Genomic DNA, 14206 nt, shown 5'->3' with positions numbered 1-14206 from the left:
TTAGACACCTATTTGTAGGTACTGAAAATAGAGAGTGAATAAATGTCCTCCTTAAGTTTATATATTTTATTCATTGGACTTTATCTTGATAATATGTTGTCACTTAAAGACTGCAGGCTTTGAATTCAATGGACCTGACTTGTTTTCCCAAATATTAGCCATGTGACTGCGTCTGACATACTTTGGACATGTTGTCAGGAGGGATCAGACCCTGGAGAAGGACATCATGCTTGGCACAGTACAGGATCAGTGGAAAAGAGGAAGACCCTCAACAAGGTGGATTGACACAGTGGCTGCAGCAAAGAGCTCAAGCATCACAACGATTGTAAGAATGTCTCAGGACCCGGCAGTATTTCATTCTGTTGTGCATAGGGTCGCTATGAGTCGTAACTGACTCGACGGCACCTAACAACAACAACAATCTAACCACACAGTGAAAAAAAGAGAATACCACAGTGGTTTTCACATGGTTTTGGAACCAGACAGATCTAGTTTATATTTCTGGTTCTGTGACCTTAGTCAAAATCTTTAACCTCTTTGAGCCTCAGGTTTTCTTACCTACAAAGAGTTGGCCTGATACCCACGCCCATCCCAGACAATTGTATTGCTCAGAGCAATAATACAAATGGAGTCTTTTATACCATATGTCTACATATTTAAAAGCTATAAGACAAGCTATGTAACTGTTTAATAATATGTATTTTTCTTTTATCCTTTCCCATTTCTCTTATCATTTCGTTTACATTTTACCATTTCTCTTGACTTCACAAATGTACGTTCCTAATGACTTGAAAAGTCCAATTTCAAATTTCAAATTCTTAAACACATCCAAGTTCTGAATAGCAAGAACTTCTTACTGTTCTGCAGTCCTCAGCCCACAGTCCTTTCTTTTCCCGCTCCCAGATCACTTGCTTACCACAAGTGCACACGTGTGAAAACTCCAGCCCATCCAGGGCTCTACCTACAACCTAAAACACAGCTGTCTCTTGACCACCACTTTGGTCTAAACATGACCCACAAAGGGCATAATCTGCCCTCAGGAGAATAGACCTCAGGAATATACACGTCTATGGTCTGAAAGTGGGCCTGGAAGTAGTACAAGGAATTCTGTGGTCTCAGGCACCCATGGCGTTATCCAGAGTGGGAGAGTGTCTCAGAGTTCTGGTGGGCATGCCATTTTCGGACTTAAGGATTGCTTTCCCCAGAAGGGATGGACATGATAGGAGTAGGGCCATAGTAAGGCCCTATAAAGTAGGCACCCAGATTGTTCTAAGCCCCTCTCGCCTAATTATACTTGCAGGAGTGTTAATAACTAAGGTAAATTATGAGTCCTAAATTACATCACAAATAAAAAGTTCTTAGTTCTGTGATGGAATCATAGTAAATTCTTTATCAATGGAGGTTAGTATTATATCAATTTTACAATGATAACAATTTTATCTGTCTCAAAAGTATAATAACATATTTATAGCTACCATCTCAATGCCTGATATTTAGAATGGTCTTAAAAGATGTGTTGACCATTCACAGGCTATCGAAAGGCTAGCAGATGCAAGTGCCAGGGCCACAGAAGGACTTGGGCTCTTCAGAGTTTTCAAGGAAATCTCCTTTGGGTCTGGGACCTGCCAAGTTCTGTGTATATTTGAAGGCAATCTCCCTTTTTGTAACATGTCTGGGGGTTAGGGACCATAAAAAAAATAGCACCAGCTGTAAAATGGCATGGCAAGGGCTTCTGGACTCCTCTAAATTCATGAGGGGAGAGAGCCTCACCATCAGCATCAACCCAAAGCTGATTACAATGAGGTGGAGGTCAGGCAAAGCTCCACTTTCCACCCAAACTTTTTACCAATTCTGACACCAGCCTTTTCTCCCAAGGCACTCTCTACTTCTCTGCTGAGTTCGATAATTTGTTGCAATGGCCACACAGAACTCAGGACCATACTCACAGTTATAGAGTTTATTAGGAAAATAACAGGTTACAGTTCAGGATCAAGGACAACTCAGGATACAGTTCTTGGATCAGGACAGCCTCTTCTCAGCCATGCTCAAAGGCAGGACTCTCTCTGGCCCTCAGACTCTCAGCCCCTTGGTCCCTTGGCACCTTGGTCCCTCAGCCCAGCTTCTGCCCTGCTCAGCTAAGTGTTACAAAGCTCTTTAACTCAGCCAGTAAGTGCTTGGAGACACCCCACTCCACCAGTAAGCCTCAGCCCAAAGGCGCTTAGCTCTCTCATTCCTTGTGTCAGCAAGCCTAGCTTTGTTGACAAGTGCCTGGAGGTACCCCACTATGCAAGGAAGCCTCTTGCTCAAAGGCGCTCAACTCTCTCACTCTGTGGGTTGGCGCGCCCACTGTAACTGCCTTGCTCCATGGGCCAGGGAGCCCACTGCACCGTTTCATGCAGACTTCCCGATTCTCTTGCCACTGTTTCTTTGCCTCAGCTTCTTGCTGTCTTACATGGTATCTGGTGTTACAGCTCTCTACTTCTGTCTTCTGGGTCTAGGAGGTTCTTAGTGCTGGGACCCCAGGTACAAATGAAATGCTCTGTTCCTCTCTTCTTCTTAGTGGTAGAGAAAACCAGTACTTTTGTTAGGGTTTTATACACCTTATTTGCATGACTTCACCTCACCATGCACCTTAACTGCATTATTAGGAAGCTACTCAAGCCCCTGGAAATGCTGGTGGCTTAGTGGTTAAGATCTACGGTTGCTCTGCAGTTCGAATCCATCAGGTACTCTTTTTTTTTTTTTATTAACTTTTATTAAGCTTCAAGTGAACGTTTACAAATCCAATCAGTCTGTCACATATAAGTTTACATACATCTTACTCCGTACTCCCACTTGCTCTCCCCCTATTGAGTCAGCCCTTTCAGTCTCTCCTTTCGTGACAATTTTGCCAGCTTCCCTCTCTCTCCATCCCCCTATCCCCCCTCCAGTCAAGAGTTGCCAACACAACCTCAAGTGTCCACCTGATATAATTAGCTCACTCTTCATCAGCATCTCTCTCCCACCCACTGACCAGTCCCTTTCATGTCTGATGAGTTGTCTTCGGGGATGGTTCCTGTCCTGGGCCAATAGAAGGTCTGGGGACCATGGCCGCCGGGATTCCTCTAGTCTCAGTCAGACCATTAAGTATGGTCTTTTTATGAGAATTTGGGGTCTGTATCCCACTGATCTCCTGCTCCCTCAGGGGTCCTCTGCTGTGCTCCCTGTCAGGGCAGTCATCGATTGTGGCCGGGCACCAACTAGTTCTTCTGGTCTCAGGATGATGTAGGTCTCTGGTTCACGTGGCCCTTTCTGTCTCTTGGGCTCTTAGTTATCGTGTGACCTTGGTGTTCTTCATTTTCCTTTGCTCCAGGTGGGTTGAGACCAATTGATGTATCTTAGATGGCCGCTTGTTAGCATTTAAGACCCCAGACGCCACATTTCAAAGTGGGATGCAGAGTGTTTTCATAATAGAATTATTTTGCCAGTTGACTTAGAAGTCCCCTCAAACCATGGTACCCAGACCCCCGCCCCTGCTCTGCTGACCTTTGAAGCATTCATTTTATCCCAGAAACTTCTTTGCTTTTGGTCCAGTCCAATTGAGCTGACCTTCCATGTATTGAGTGTTGTCTTTCCCTTCACCTAAAGCAGTTCTTATCTACTGATTAATCAATAAAAAAACCTCACCCTCCCTCCCTCCCTCCCCCCTTCGTAACAACAAAAGTATGTGTTCTTCTCAGTTTTTACTATTTCTCAAGATCTTATAATAGTGGTCTTATACAATATTTGTCCTTTTGCCTCTGACTAATTTCGCTCAGCATAATGCCTTCCAGGTTCCTCCATGTTATGAAATGTTTCAGAGATTCGTCACTGTTCTTTATCGATGTGTAGTATTCCATTGTGTGAATATACCACAATTTATTTACCCATTCATCCGTTGATGGACACCTTGGTTGCTTCCAGCTTTTTGCTATTGTAAACAGAGCTGCAATAAACATGGGTGTGCATATATCTGTTTGTGTGAAGGCTCTTGTATCTCTAGGGTATATTCCCAGAAGTGGGATTTCTGGTTTGTATGGTAGTTCTATTTCTAACTGTTTAAGATAACGCCAGATAGATTTCCAAAGTGGTTGTACCATTTTACATTCCCACCAGCAGTGTATGAGAGTTCTAATCTCTCCGCAGCCTCTCCAACATTTATTATTTTGTGTTTTTTGGATTAATGCCAGCCTTGTTGGAGTGAGATAGAATCTAATCCTAGTTTTAATTTGCATTTCTCTAATGGCTAATGATCGAGAGCATTTTCTCATGTATCTGTTAGCTGCCCGAATATCTTCTTTAGTGAAATGTGTGCTCATATCCTTTGCCCACTTCTTGATTGGGTTGTTTGTCTTTTTATGGTTGAGTTTTGACAGAATCATGTAGATTTTAGAGATCAGGCGCTGGTCGGAGATGTCATAGCTGAAAATTCTTTCCCAGTCTGTAGGTGGCCTTTTTACTCTTTTGGAGAAGTCTTTAGATGAGCATAGGTGTTTGATTTTTAGGAGCTCCCAGTTATCGGGTTTCTCTTCATCATTTTTGGTAATGTTTTGTATTCTGTTTATGCCTTGTATTAGGGCTCCTAGGGTTGTCCCTATTTTTTCTTCCATGATCTTTATCGTTTTAGTCTTTATGTTTAGGTCTTTGATCCACTTGCAGTTAGTTTTTGTGCATGGTGTGAGGTATGGATCCTGTTTCATTTTTTTGCAAATGGATATCCAGTTATGCCAGCACCATTTGTTAAAAAGACTATCTTTTCCCCAATTAACTGACACTGGTCCTTTGTCAAATATCAGCTGCTCATACATGGATGGATTTATATCTGTGTTCTCAATTCTGTTCCATTGGTCTATGTGTCTGTTGTTGTACCAGTACCAGGCTGTTTTGACTACTGTGGCTGTATAATAGTTTCTGAAATCAGGTAGAGCGAGGCCTCCCACTTTCTTCTTCTTTTTCAGTAATGCTTTGCTTATCCGGGTCTTCTTTCCCTTCCATATGAAATTGGTGATTTGTTTCTCTATCCCCTTAAAATATGACATTGGAATTTGGATCGGAAGTGCGTTACATGTATAGATGGCTTTTGGTAGAATAGACATTTTTACTATGTTAAGTCTTCCTATCCATGAGCAAGGTATGTTTTTCCACTTAAGTAGGTCCTTTAGAATTTCTTGTAGTAGAGCTTTGTAGTTTTCTTTGTATAGGTCTTTTACATCCTTGGTAAGATTTATTCCTAAGTATTTTATCTTCTTGGGGGCTACTGCTAATGGTATTGATTTGGTTATTTCCTCTTCGATGTTCTTTTTGTTGATGTAGAGGAATCCAAGTGATTTTTGTATGTTTATTTTATAACCTGAGACTCTGCCAAACTCTTCTATTAGTTTCAGTAGTTTTCTGGAGGTTTCCTTAGGGTTTTCTGTGTATAAGATCATGTCATCTGCAAATAGTGATAACTTTACTTCCTCCTTGCCAATCTGGATACCCTTTATTTCTTTGTCTAGCCTAATTGCCCTGGCTAGGACTTCAAGCACGATGTTGAATAAGAGCGGTGATAAAGGGCATCCTTGTCTGGTTCCCGTTCTCAAGGGAAATGCTTTCAGGTTCTCTCCATTTAGAGTGATATTGGCTGTTGGCTTTGCATAGATGCCCTTTATTATGTTGAGGAATTTTCCTCCAATTCCTATTTTGGTAAGAGTTTTTATCATAAATGGGTGTTGGACTTTGTCAAATGCCTTTTCTGCATCAATTGATAAGACCATGTGGTTTTTGTCTTTTGTTTTATTTATGTGATGGATTACATTAATGGTTTTTCTGATATTAAACCAGCCTTGCATACCTGGTATAAATCCCACTTGATCAGGGTGAATTATTTTTTTGATGTGTTGTTGGATTCTATTGGCTAGAATTTTGTTGAGGATTTTTGCATCTATGTTCATGAGGGATATAGGTCTATAATTTTCTTTTTTTGTAATGTCTTTACCTGGTTTTGGTATCAGGGAGATGGTGGCTTCATAGAATGAGTTGGGTAGTATTCCGTCCTTTTCTATGCTTTGAAATACCTTCAGTAGTAGTGGTGTTAACTCTTCTCTGAAAGTTTGGTAGAACTCTGCAGTGAAGCCATCCGGGCCAGGGTTTTTTTTTTGTTGGGAGTTTTTTGATTACCTTTTCAATCTCTTTTTTTGTTATGGGTCTATTTAGTTGTTCTACTTCTGAATGTGTTAGTTTAGGTAGGTAGTGTTTTTCCAGGAATTCATCCATTTCTTCTAGGTTTTCAGATTTGTTAGAGTACAATTTTTCATAGTAATCTGAAATGATTCTTTTAATTTCATTTGGGTCTGTTGTGATGTGGTCCTTCTCGTTTCTTATTCGGGTTATTTGTTTCCTTTCCTGTATTTCTTTAGTCAGTCTAGCCAATGGTTTATCAATTTTGTTAATTTTTTTCAAAGAACCAGCTTTTGGCTTTGTTAATATTTTCAATTGTTTTTCTGCTCTCTAATTCATTTAATTCAGCTCTAATTTTTATTATTTGTTTTCTTCTGGTGCCTGATGGATTCTTTTGTTGCTCACTTTCTATTTGTTCAAGTTGTAGGGACAGTTCTCTGCTTTTGGCTCTTTCTTCTTTTTGTATGTGTGCATTTATCGATATAAATTGGCCTCTGAGCACTGCTTTTGCTGTGTCCCAGAGGTTTTGATAGGAAGCATTTTCATTCTCGTTGCATTCTATGAATTTCTTTATTCCCTCCTTAATGTCTTCTATCACCCAGTCTTTTTTCAGGACGGTATTGTTCATTTTCCAAGTATTTGATTTCTTTTCCCTAGTTTTTCTGTTATTGATTTCTAGTGTTATTGCCTTGTGGTCTGAGAAGATGCTTTGTAATATTTCGATGTCTTGGACTCTGCAAAGGTTTGTTCTATGACCTAATGTGTGGTCTATTCTAGAGAATGTTCCATGTGCACTAGAAAAAAAAGCATGCTTTGCAGCATTTGGGTGGAGAGTTCTGTATAAGTCAATGAGGTCAAGTTGGTTGATTGTTGTAAGTAGGTCTTCCGTGTCCCTATTGAGCTTCTTACTGGATGTCCTGTCCTCCGAAAGTGGTGTGTTGAAGTCTCCTACCATAATTGTGGAGGTGTCTATCTCACTTTTCAATTCTGTTAAAATTTGATTTATGTATCTTGCAGCCCTGTCATTGGGTGCATAAATATTTAATGTGGTTATGTCTTCCTGATCAATTGTCCCTTAATCATTATATAGTGTCCTTCTTTATCCTTTGTGGGGGATTTAAGTCTAAAGTCTATTTTGTCAGAAATTAATATTGCTACTCCTCTTCTTTTTTGCTTATTGTTTGCTTGATATACTTTTTTCCATCCTTTGAGTTTTAGTTTGTTTGTGTCTCTAAGTCTGAGGTGTGTCTCTTGTAGGCAGCATATAGATGGATCGTGTTTCTTTATCCAGTCTGAGACTCTCTGTCTCTTTATTGGTGCATTTAGTCCATTTACATTCAGCGTAATTATAGATAAATAAGTTTTTAGTGCTGTCATTTTGATGGCTTTTCATGTGTGTTGTTGGCCATTTCATTTTTCCACATACTTTTTTGTGCTGAGACGTTTTTCTTAGTAAATTGTGAGATCCTCATTTTCATAGTGTTTGACTTTATGTTAGTTGAGTCGTTACGTTTTTCTTGGCTTTTACCTTGAGTTATGGAGTTGTTATACCTTTTTGTGGTTACCTTATTATTTACCCCTATTTTTCTAAGTAAAAACCTAACTTGTATTGTTCTATATCGCCTTGTATCACTCTCCATATGGCAGTTCAATGCCTCCTGTATTTAGTCCCTCTTTTTGATTATTGTGATCTTTTACCTATTGACTTCCATGATTCCCTGTTATGTGTATTATTTTCTTTCTTTATTTATTATTATTTTTTTTAATTAATCTTAATTTGTTTGTTTTTGTGATTTCCCTATTTGAGTTGATATCAGGACGTTCTGGTTTGTGACCTTGTGTTGTGCTGGTACCTGATATTATTGGTTCTCTGACCAAACAATATCCTTTAGTATTTCTTGTAGCTTTGGTTTGGTTTTTGCAAATTCTCTAAACTTGTGTTTATCTGTAAATATCTTAATTTTGCCTTCATATTTCAGAGAGAGTTTTGCTGGATATATGATCCTTGGCTGGCAGTTTTTCTCCTTCAGTGCTCTGTATATGTCGTCCCATTGCCTTCTTGCCTGCATGGTTTCTGCTGAGTAGTCTGAACTTATTCTTATTGATTCTCCCTTGAAGGAAACCTTTCTTTTCTCCCTGGCTGCTTTTAAAATTTTCTGTTTATCTTTGGTTTTGGCGAGTTTGATGATAATATGTCTTGGTGTTTTTCTTTTGGGATCAACCTTAAATGGGGTTTGATGAGCATCTTGGATAGATATCCTTTCGTCTTTCATGATGTCAGGGAATTTTTGTGTCAGGAGTTCTTCAACTATTTTCTCTGTGTTTTTTCTGTCCCCCCTCCCTGTTCTGGGACTCCAATCATGCGCAGGTTATCCTTCTTGATAGAGTCCCACATGATTCTTAGGGTTTCTTCATTTTTTTTAATTCTTTTATCTGATTTTTTTCCAGCTATGTTGGTGTTGATTCCCTGGTCCTCCAGATGTCCCAGTCTGCATTCTAATTGCGCGAGTCTGCTCCTTTGACTTCCTATTGCGTTGTCTAATTCTGTAATTTTATTGTTAATCTTTTGGATTTCTACATGCTGTCTCTCTATGGATTCTTGCAACTTATTAATTTTTCCACTATGTTCTTGGATAATCTTTTTGAGTTCTTCAACAGTTTTATCAGTGTGTTCCTTGGCTTTTTCTGCAGTTTGCCTTATTTCATTTGTGATGTCTTGAAGCATTCTGTAAATTAGTTTTTTATATTCTGTATCTGATAATTCCAGGATTGTATCTTCATTTGGGAAAGATTTTGATTCTTTTGTTTGGGGGGTTGGAGAAGCTGTCATGGTCTGCTTCTTTATGTCGTTTGATATGGACTGCTGTCTCCGAGCCATCACTGGGAAACTAGTTTTTTCCAGAAAATCCGCTAAAACAAAATGCAGGCAGATCCCTATGAGAGTTCTCCCTCTGGCTCAGGCTATTCGGATGTTAATGAAGCTGCCTGGGGAGGGTGGGAGAGGGATCAGAGAGATAGGAGAGTAGCACCTCAGAATATAGCCAGAGTTGCTTGTCTTGCTTGGAATGACTATTATATCTGAGATTCCCGTGGGGCGCGTCACCTATGTGTGCTGGCTGTGTGGAGATTGCCCCCGGGGGGTCTGGCCCGCTGAAGTCATGGTCAGATCCTCTGCTGCCAGCCCCACGACCAAGGTTAAGGTTCGCCTGCTGGGACGGTGCACTCTCAACTCCAAAATCAGTCACTGCCTCCCGGGGACTTCTCGTCCCGCCAGCTGCGTCGCCGTGCCACCTCCGAGGACCAGCTGGGCCCCCTCCCGGGGTTAGTTCAGGTGAGTGGAGCAGCTCTCTGTGCTTGTACCGTGCCTGTGCTCAGCCAAAATCCCGGCGGGACGGTTCCCCAGCTGGGACGCTGCTCTCCCCGCTCCAGGACCTGTCACTGCCTCCCGGGGACTTCTCCCACTGGCTGCTTCGCCACGCCGCCGGCACGAACTGGCTGGGCCCCCTCCTGGAGTGAGTTCGGGGGTTTGGGCTGGGCCCCTTCTTTGTGCCGTCTGCTTCCCTGGGCTCTGCCCCAAATTGGGCGCCGAAGGTTACCTGACTGGTACGCTGGCTCCAGGCTCTGAAAACAATCTCTGCTTCCCCATATTTGTTCATTCGCCGGCTCTAAATCTGTGATTGTTATTCAGGGTTCGTAGATTGTTATGTATGTGATCGATTCATTTGTTTTTCCGAGTCTTTCTTGCAAGAGGGATCCGAGGTACCGTCTACCTAGTCCGCCATCTTGGCCCCGCCTCCCAGGTGCTGTTTTGAAATCGTGTTTGCAGTTCTATTCTGTCCTATAGGGTCACTATAGGGTTGCTATGAGCCAGAATCAACTCGACAGCAATGAGTTTTTTTTTTTTTTTTGGTATCCAATCCCCTCGATGGGCCACAAGTACTTATTTGCATAGTCCCACCTAATCATTATGTAGGAGTCACAAAGATTATGGCTAGAAGGGCCATATTAAGTAATTCACTGCATCACATGGACAGATAGTTTTCCAAGAAGAACAAGAAAGAAAATATGACTTTTATTTACATCAAACACCAAACTATCATGAAATTACTCTTCTTTTGATTTTAATTTCACGCCCTTCCAAAAATGCACTCATAGGAAAACTTGTTTATTCCACGTATCCAAACGAGATAAATGGATAAGATTTAACAACATCCATTGATTGATAAATGAATGAATTGATTTTTGTGACACTAACATAGTTAAAATTCACTATTTCTCCCCATGACCTACCACCTCCACGTCTCTGCCACATCTCCTCTGTCTCCTCCTCTCATTAAGTAGGCCATGCCATGGTGGGTTGTATACAAAGCTATGAAAACTACGTATTATTCTCTTTGCATTCATGGTAATTTTCACTAACATCCCATAAGGTGATATTTCAAACAGTTATGCCCTGAATAAAGCTCAAAAAACAACTGTTGAGACAAGACTTCTAACGTTGCATATGAGAAACTCAGCAAATTCTCTTTCCCAAAAGCAATATTCAATTTGGACGCAATTGTCAAAAACAACAATGTCAGGATCCTGGAAACTGACAAAGGCATACAACAAATTGAAAAGTGTTATTCCAGAAAAAACTTCTGAAGTTGATAAAAGAAATGTGGGACTCTATGGCACTTTTGCCTGGGGCTGCTTCCAGCTCCCTCTAGCTCCAACACATGTTATTTCTAACAGGGCAGGGTAGACTTAATTTGGAACAGAGCCCAGAAAAACTAAATGCCCCTGGACATTATTACAAACAGTGGTCTCATTGGCAAAGGAATGAGGCAAGCCAATCTAGGAGTTTACCTGAGTCTATGATTCTGGCTGGGGCAAGCAAAAAACTGGCAACTAGCAAGAAATGTAAGGGGGGAATCTGGAAAGTGAGACGGCCATACTGAGCCTTGATGAGCTCTCACGTATCTCTGGCAGTCTGAGGGGCTGCATTCATGCATAAGACTGTACACCTTCAGGAGGGAATGAAAGGTCCCTAAACCAAACAAACGAAAGAAACCCAAAACCACTGCTGTGGAGTCAATTCTGACTTATAGCGACTGTATAGGACAGAGTAGAATTGCCACATAGGGTTTTCAAGACTGCAAATCTTTATGAGAGCAGACTGCCACATCTTTCTCCTGTGGAGTCACTGGGTGGGTTTGAACTGGCAACCTTTGGTTAAATAGCTGAACTCGTAACCACTGTACCACCAGGCCTCCTCTCAAAGATCCCTAGGAATCCATAAGTTGCTGCAAAAAATGTGATGGCCTCTATATATGTAGATAAGATACGAGGTGACCTGGCCAAAAGTAAGATCTGGGGCAAATAAGTAAATTGCCTGACATTTCAGTGCGTTACCCAACCCATGAACAGATTTTTGGACAAAGTTAGGTGAAAACCTTACTGGTATAATGTTCTCTCCCACAACATATGATGAATCTTTGACTGACCACTGGTCTATGCTGACAAAAAGGTGACCTCTGGGAAGACAGGCTTAAAAAGGAAATAAATAAATAAATAAAACAATATTAATACAAAGACAAATAAACTGAATAGAGACATCAGCTGATGCCTGCTACCAGGAAGACAGGCTCTGTAGAATTCCCAGGTAAGTTACTAAGCAAACAAATAAACAAGACGAACAACAAAAACAACAACCTCAAGGAGAGGGGCAGAATCCATAGACACCACAACATATTATCTAAAATGATCAAAGTTCCAACAAAAAGAGAAAAAAAAGATGGTGAACATCATGAAGCATTAGAAAAATACAAATAAAAACCACAGAAATATCAGTACATAACTATCAGAATTACTAAAACAAAAAATAGTGACAGCTGTAAACACTGGTAAGAATGCAAAGAAGCTGGATCACATGTACATTGCTGACGGGAATGCAAAATGTTATAGCCACTCTAGATAACAGTTTGGTAGTTTCTTAAACAAACTGAAGATGCAGCTATATATGTCCCAAAAATTGCACACCTGGGCACTGAGCCCAGAGAAATGCAAACATATTTCCACATAAAAACCTCTGCATGAATATTCATAGCAGCTTTATTTGTAAGAGGTAAAAACTGGAATCATCCCATACATACTTCAACAGTTGATTAGTTAAGTAAACTATGGCACACCTATATCATGGAATATTACTCAGCAATAGAAAGGAATGAACTATGATACTTGTAACAACTTAGGTAACTGTCCAGGGAGTTATGCTGATCAAATAAATAAAAAAGCCATTTCTACAGAGTTACATAACATATGATCCCATTTATAGAACATTTATGAAGGGACAAAATTTTAAAATGGAGTACATATTGGTGATTTCCAGGGACTAGGGATGGGAAGCAAGGGCAGAAGAAAAATAGGTATGATTATAAAAGAGCAATATAGATGATTGTTGTGGGGTTGTGACTGTTCAGTTGACTTGGTTGTGGATACATGCCTTTACACAGGTGATAAATTGCATATAATATAATACAAACACAAACAACATACATGTAAAACTGGACAAATCTGAATAAGATTAGCAGGCTGTTTTAATGTTAATAGGCTGGTTGTGATATTATACCATAGTTTTAAAAGAATGGTAACATTGGGTGGGGCGGTGGGAGGAGGCAAAGTATACCAGAGACATTTTTGCACTGTTTCTTATCATTGTGCATGAACTTATAATTATCTCAGCAAAATGTCAATTAAAAAACTTACAAGACCTTCAAAGAAAGAGGAAGGTGTGACCCATACTTAAGAAAACAAATGCACAAGGAAAAAGCTCAGCAGATTTGAGCTGGCAGAAGAAAGAACCAGAGAATGTGAAGAAAGAACAATGGAAATGATCCATTCCGAAAAACAGGAAGAAAAAAAATAAATAAAAATAAATACCTCAGAGTTCTGTGGGTCACCGTGAAGCACGCCAATATACATGTAATGAGAATTCCAGGAGCTAAGAAGAAAGTAGCGGCAATAAATTTTAAAAAGAAATGACCAAAAAATTCCCAAATTTGATGAAAAGCTTTAATCCACAGATTCAAGAAACACAACAAGTTTTGTGTAAGATCAAAACACAAAGGGATTCATTTGTAGACATAATATTTAAACGGTATAAAGTCAAAAGTCAAAAATTCTTGAAAGCAGCTGAAGAACAATGACTCACCCATGTACAAGGCAGCACCAATACAATAAACTTCTCATATGAAACAATGGAAGCCAGAGGGCAGTGAGGTGACATGCTTAAATTGGTGGGGGAAAAAAACAACCAAGAGGTCTATATCCAGCAAAATGATGTATTTAAAGGCTCAGTATTATTAAGGTGACAATTCCCTCTATATCAATTTATAGATTCAATGCAATATCTATAAAAATTCTGTGGACTATTTTTTTCCTTCCAGAAATTGACAAGCTAAACTTAATGTTTATATAGAAATGCGAGATTGATAGTAGCTAAAACAATTTTGATGAAGAACTGCGTGGGATGATTTATACTTTCTAATATCAAAACTTAGCATGAAGGTAATTAAGATAGTGTGATACTTAGATGAATATAGTCATTAGATCACTGGAACAGAATTAAGAGTACAGAAATAAAAGTTTATGTTTAATTAAGGTCAATAGATCTTCGACAAAGGGCCAAGGCAGTTTAATGGGAAAATGACATACTTTTCAAAAAATGATGTTGGGGAATTTGGATACTATTCACAAAAAAATCATTCAAAAAAATTATATATATTCACCTAATATGCATACAAAAGCAGGACAAGGAATCAGGAAGACTGAAGAAGAATTGATACCTTTGAATTACGGTGTTGGCGAAGAATGCTGACTATATCATGGCCTGCCAGAAGAACGAACAAATCTGTCTTGAAAGAAGTACAGCCAAAATACTCCTTGGAAGGGAGGATGATAACACCGTCTCTTGTACTTTGGACATATTATCAGAAGGGACCAGTCTTTGGAGAAGGACATCATGCTTGGTAAAGCAGAGGTTCAGCAA

This window comes from Elephas maximus, chromosome 7 (genome assembly GCF_024166365.1).
Source record: "Elephas maximus indicus isolate mEleMax1 chromosome 7, mEleMax1 primary haplotype, whole genome shotgun sequence".
Lineage (NCBI taxonomy): Eukaryota > Metazoa > Chordata > Mammalia > Proboscidea > Elephantidae > Elephas > Elephas maximus.
The sequence above is the reverse complement of the archived record's forward strand: the minus strand, read 5'-3'. Positions refer to the sequence as shown.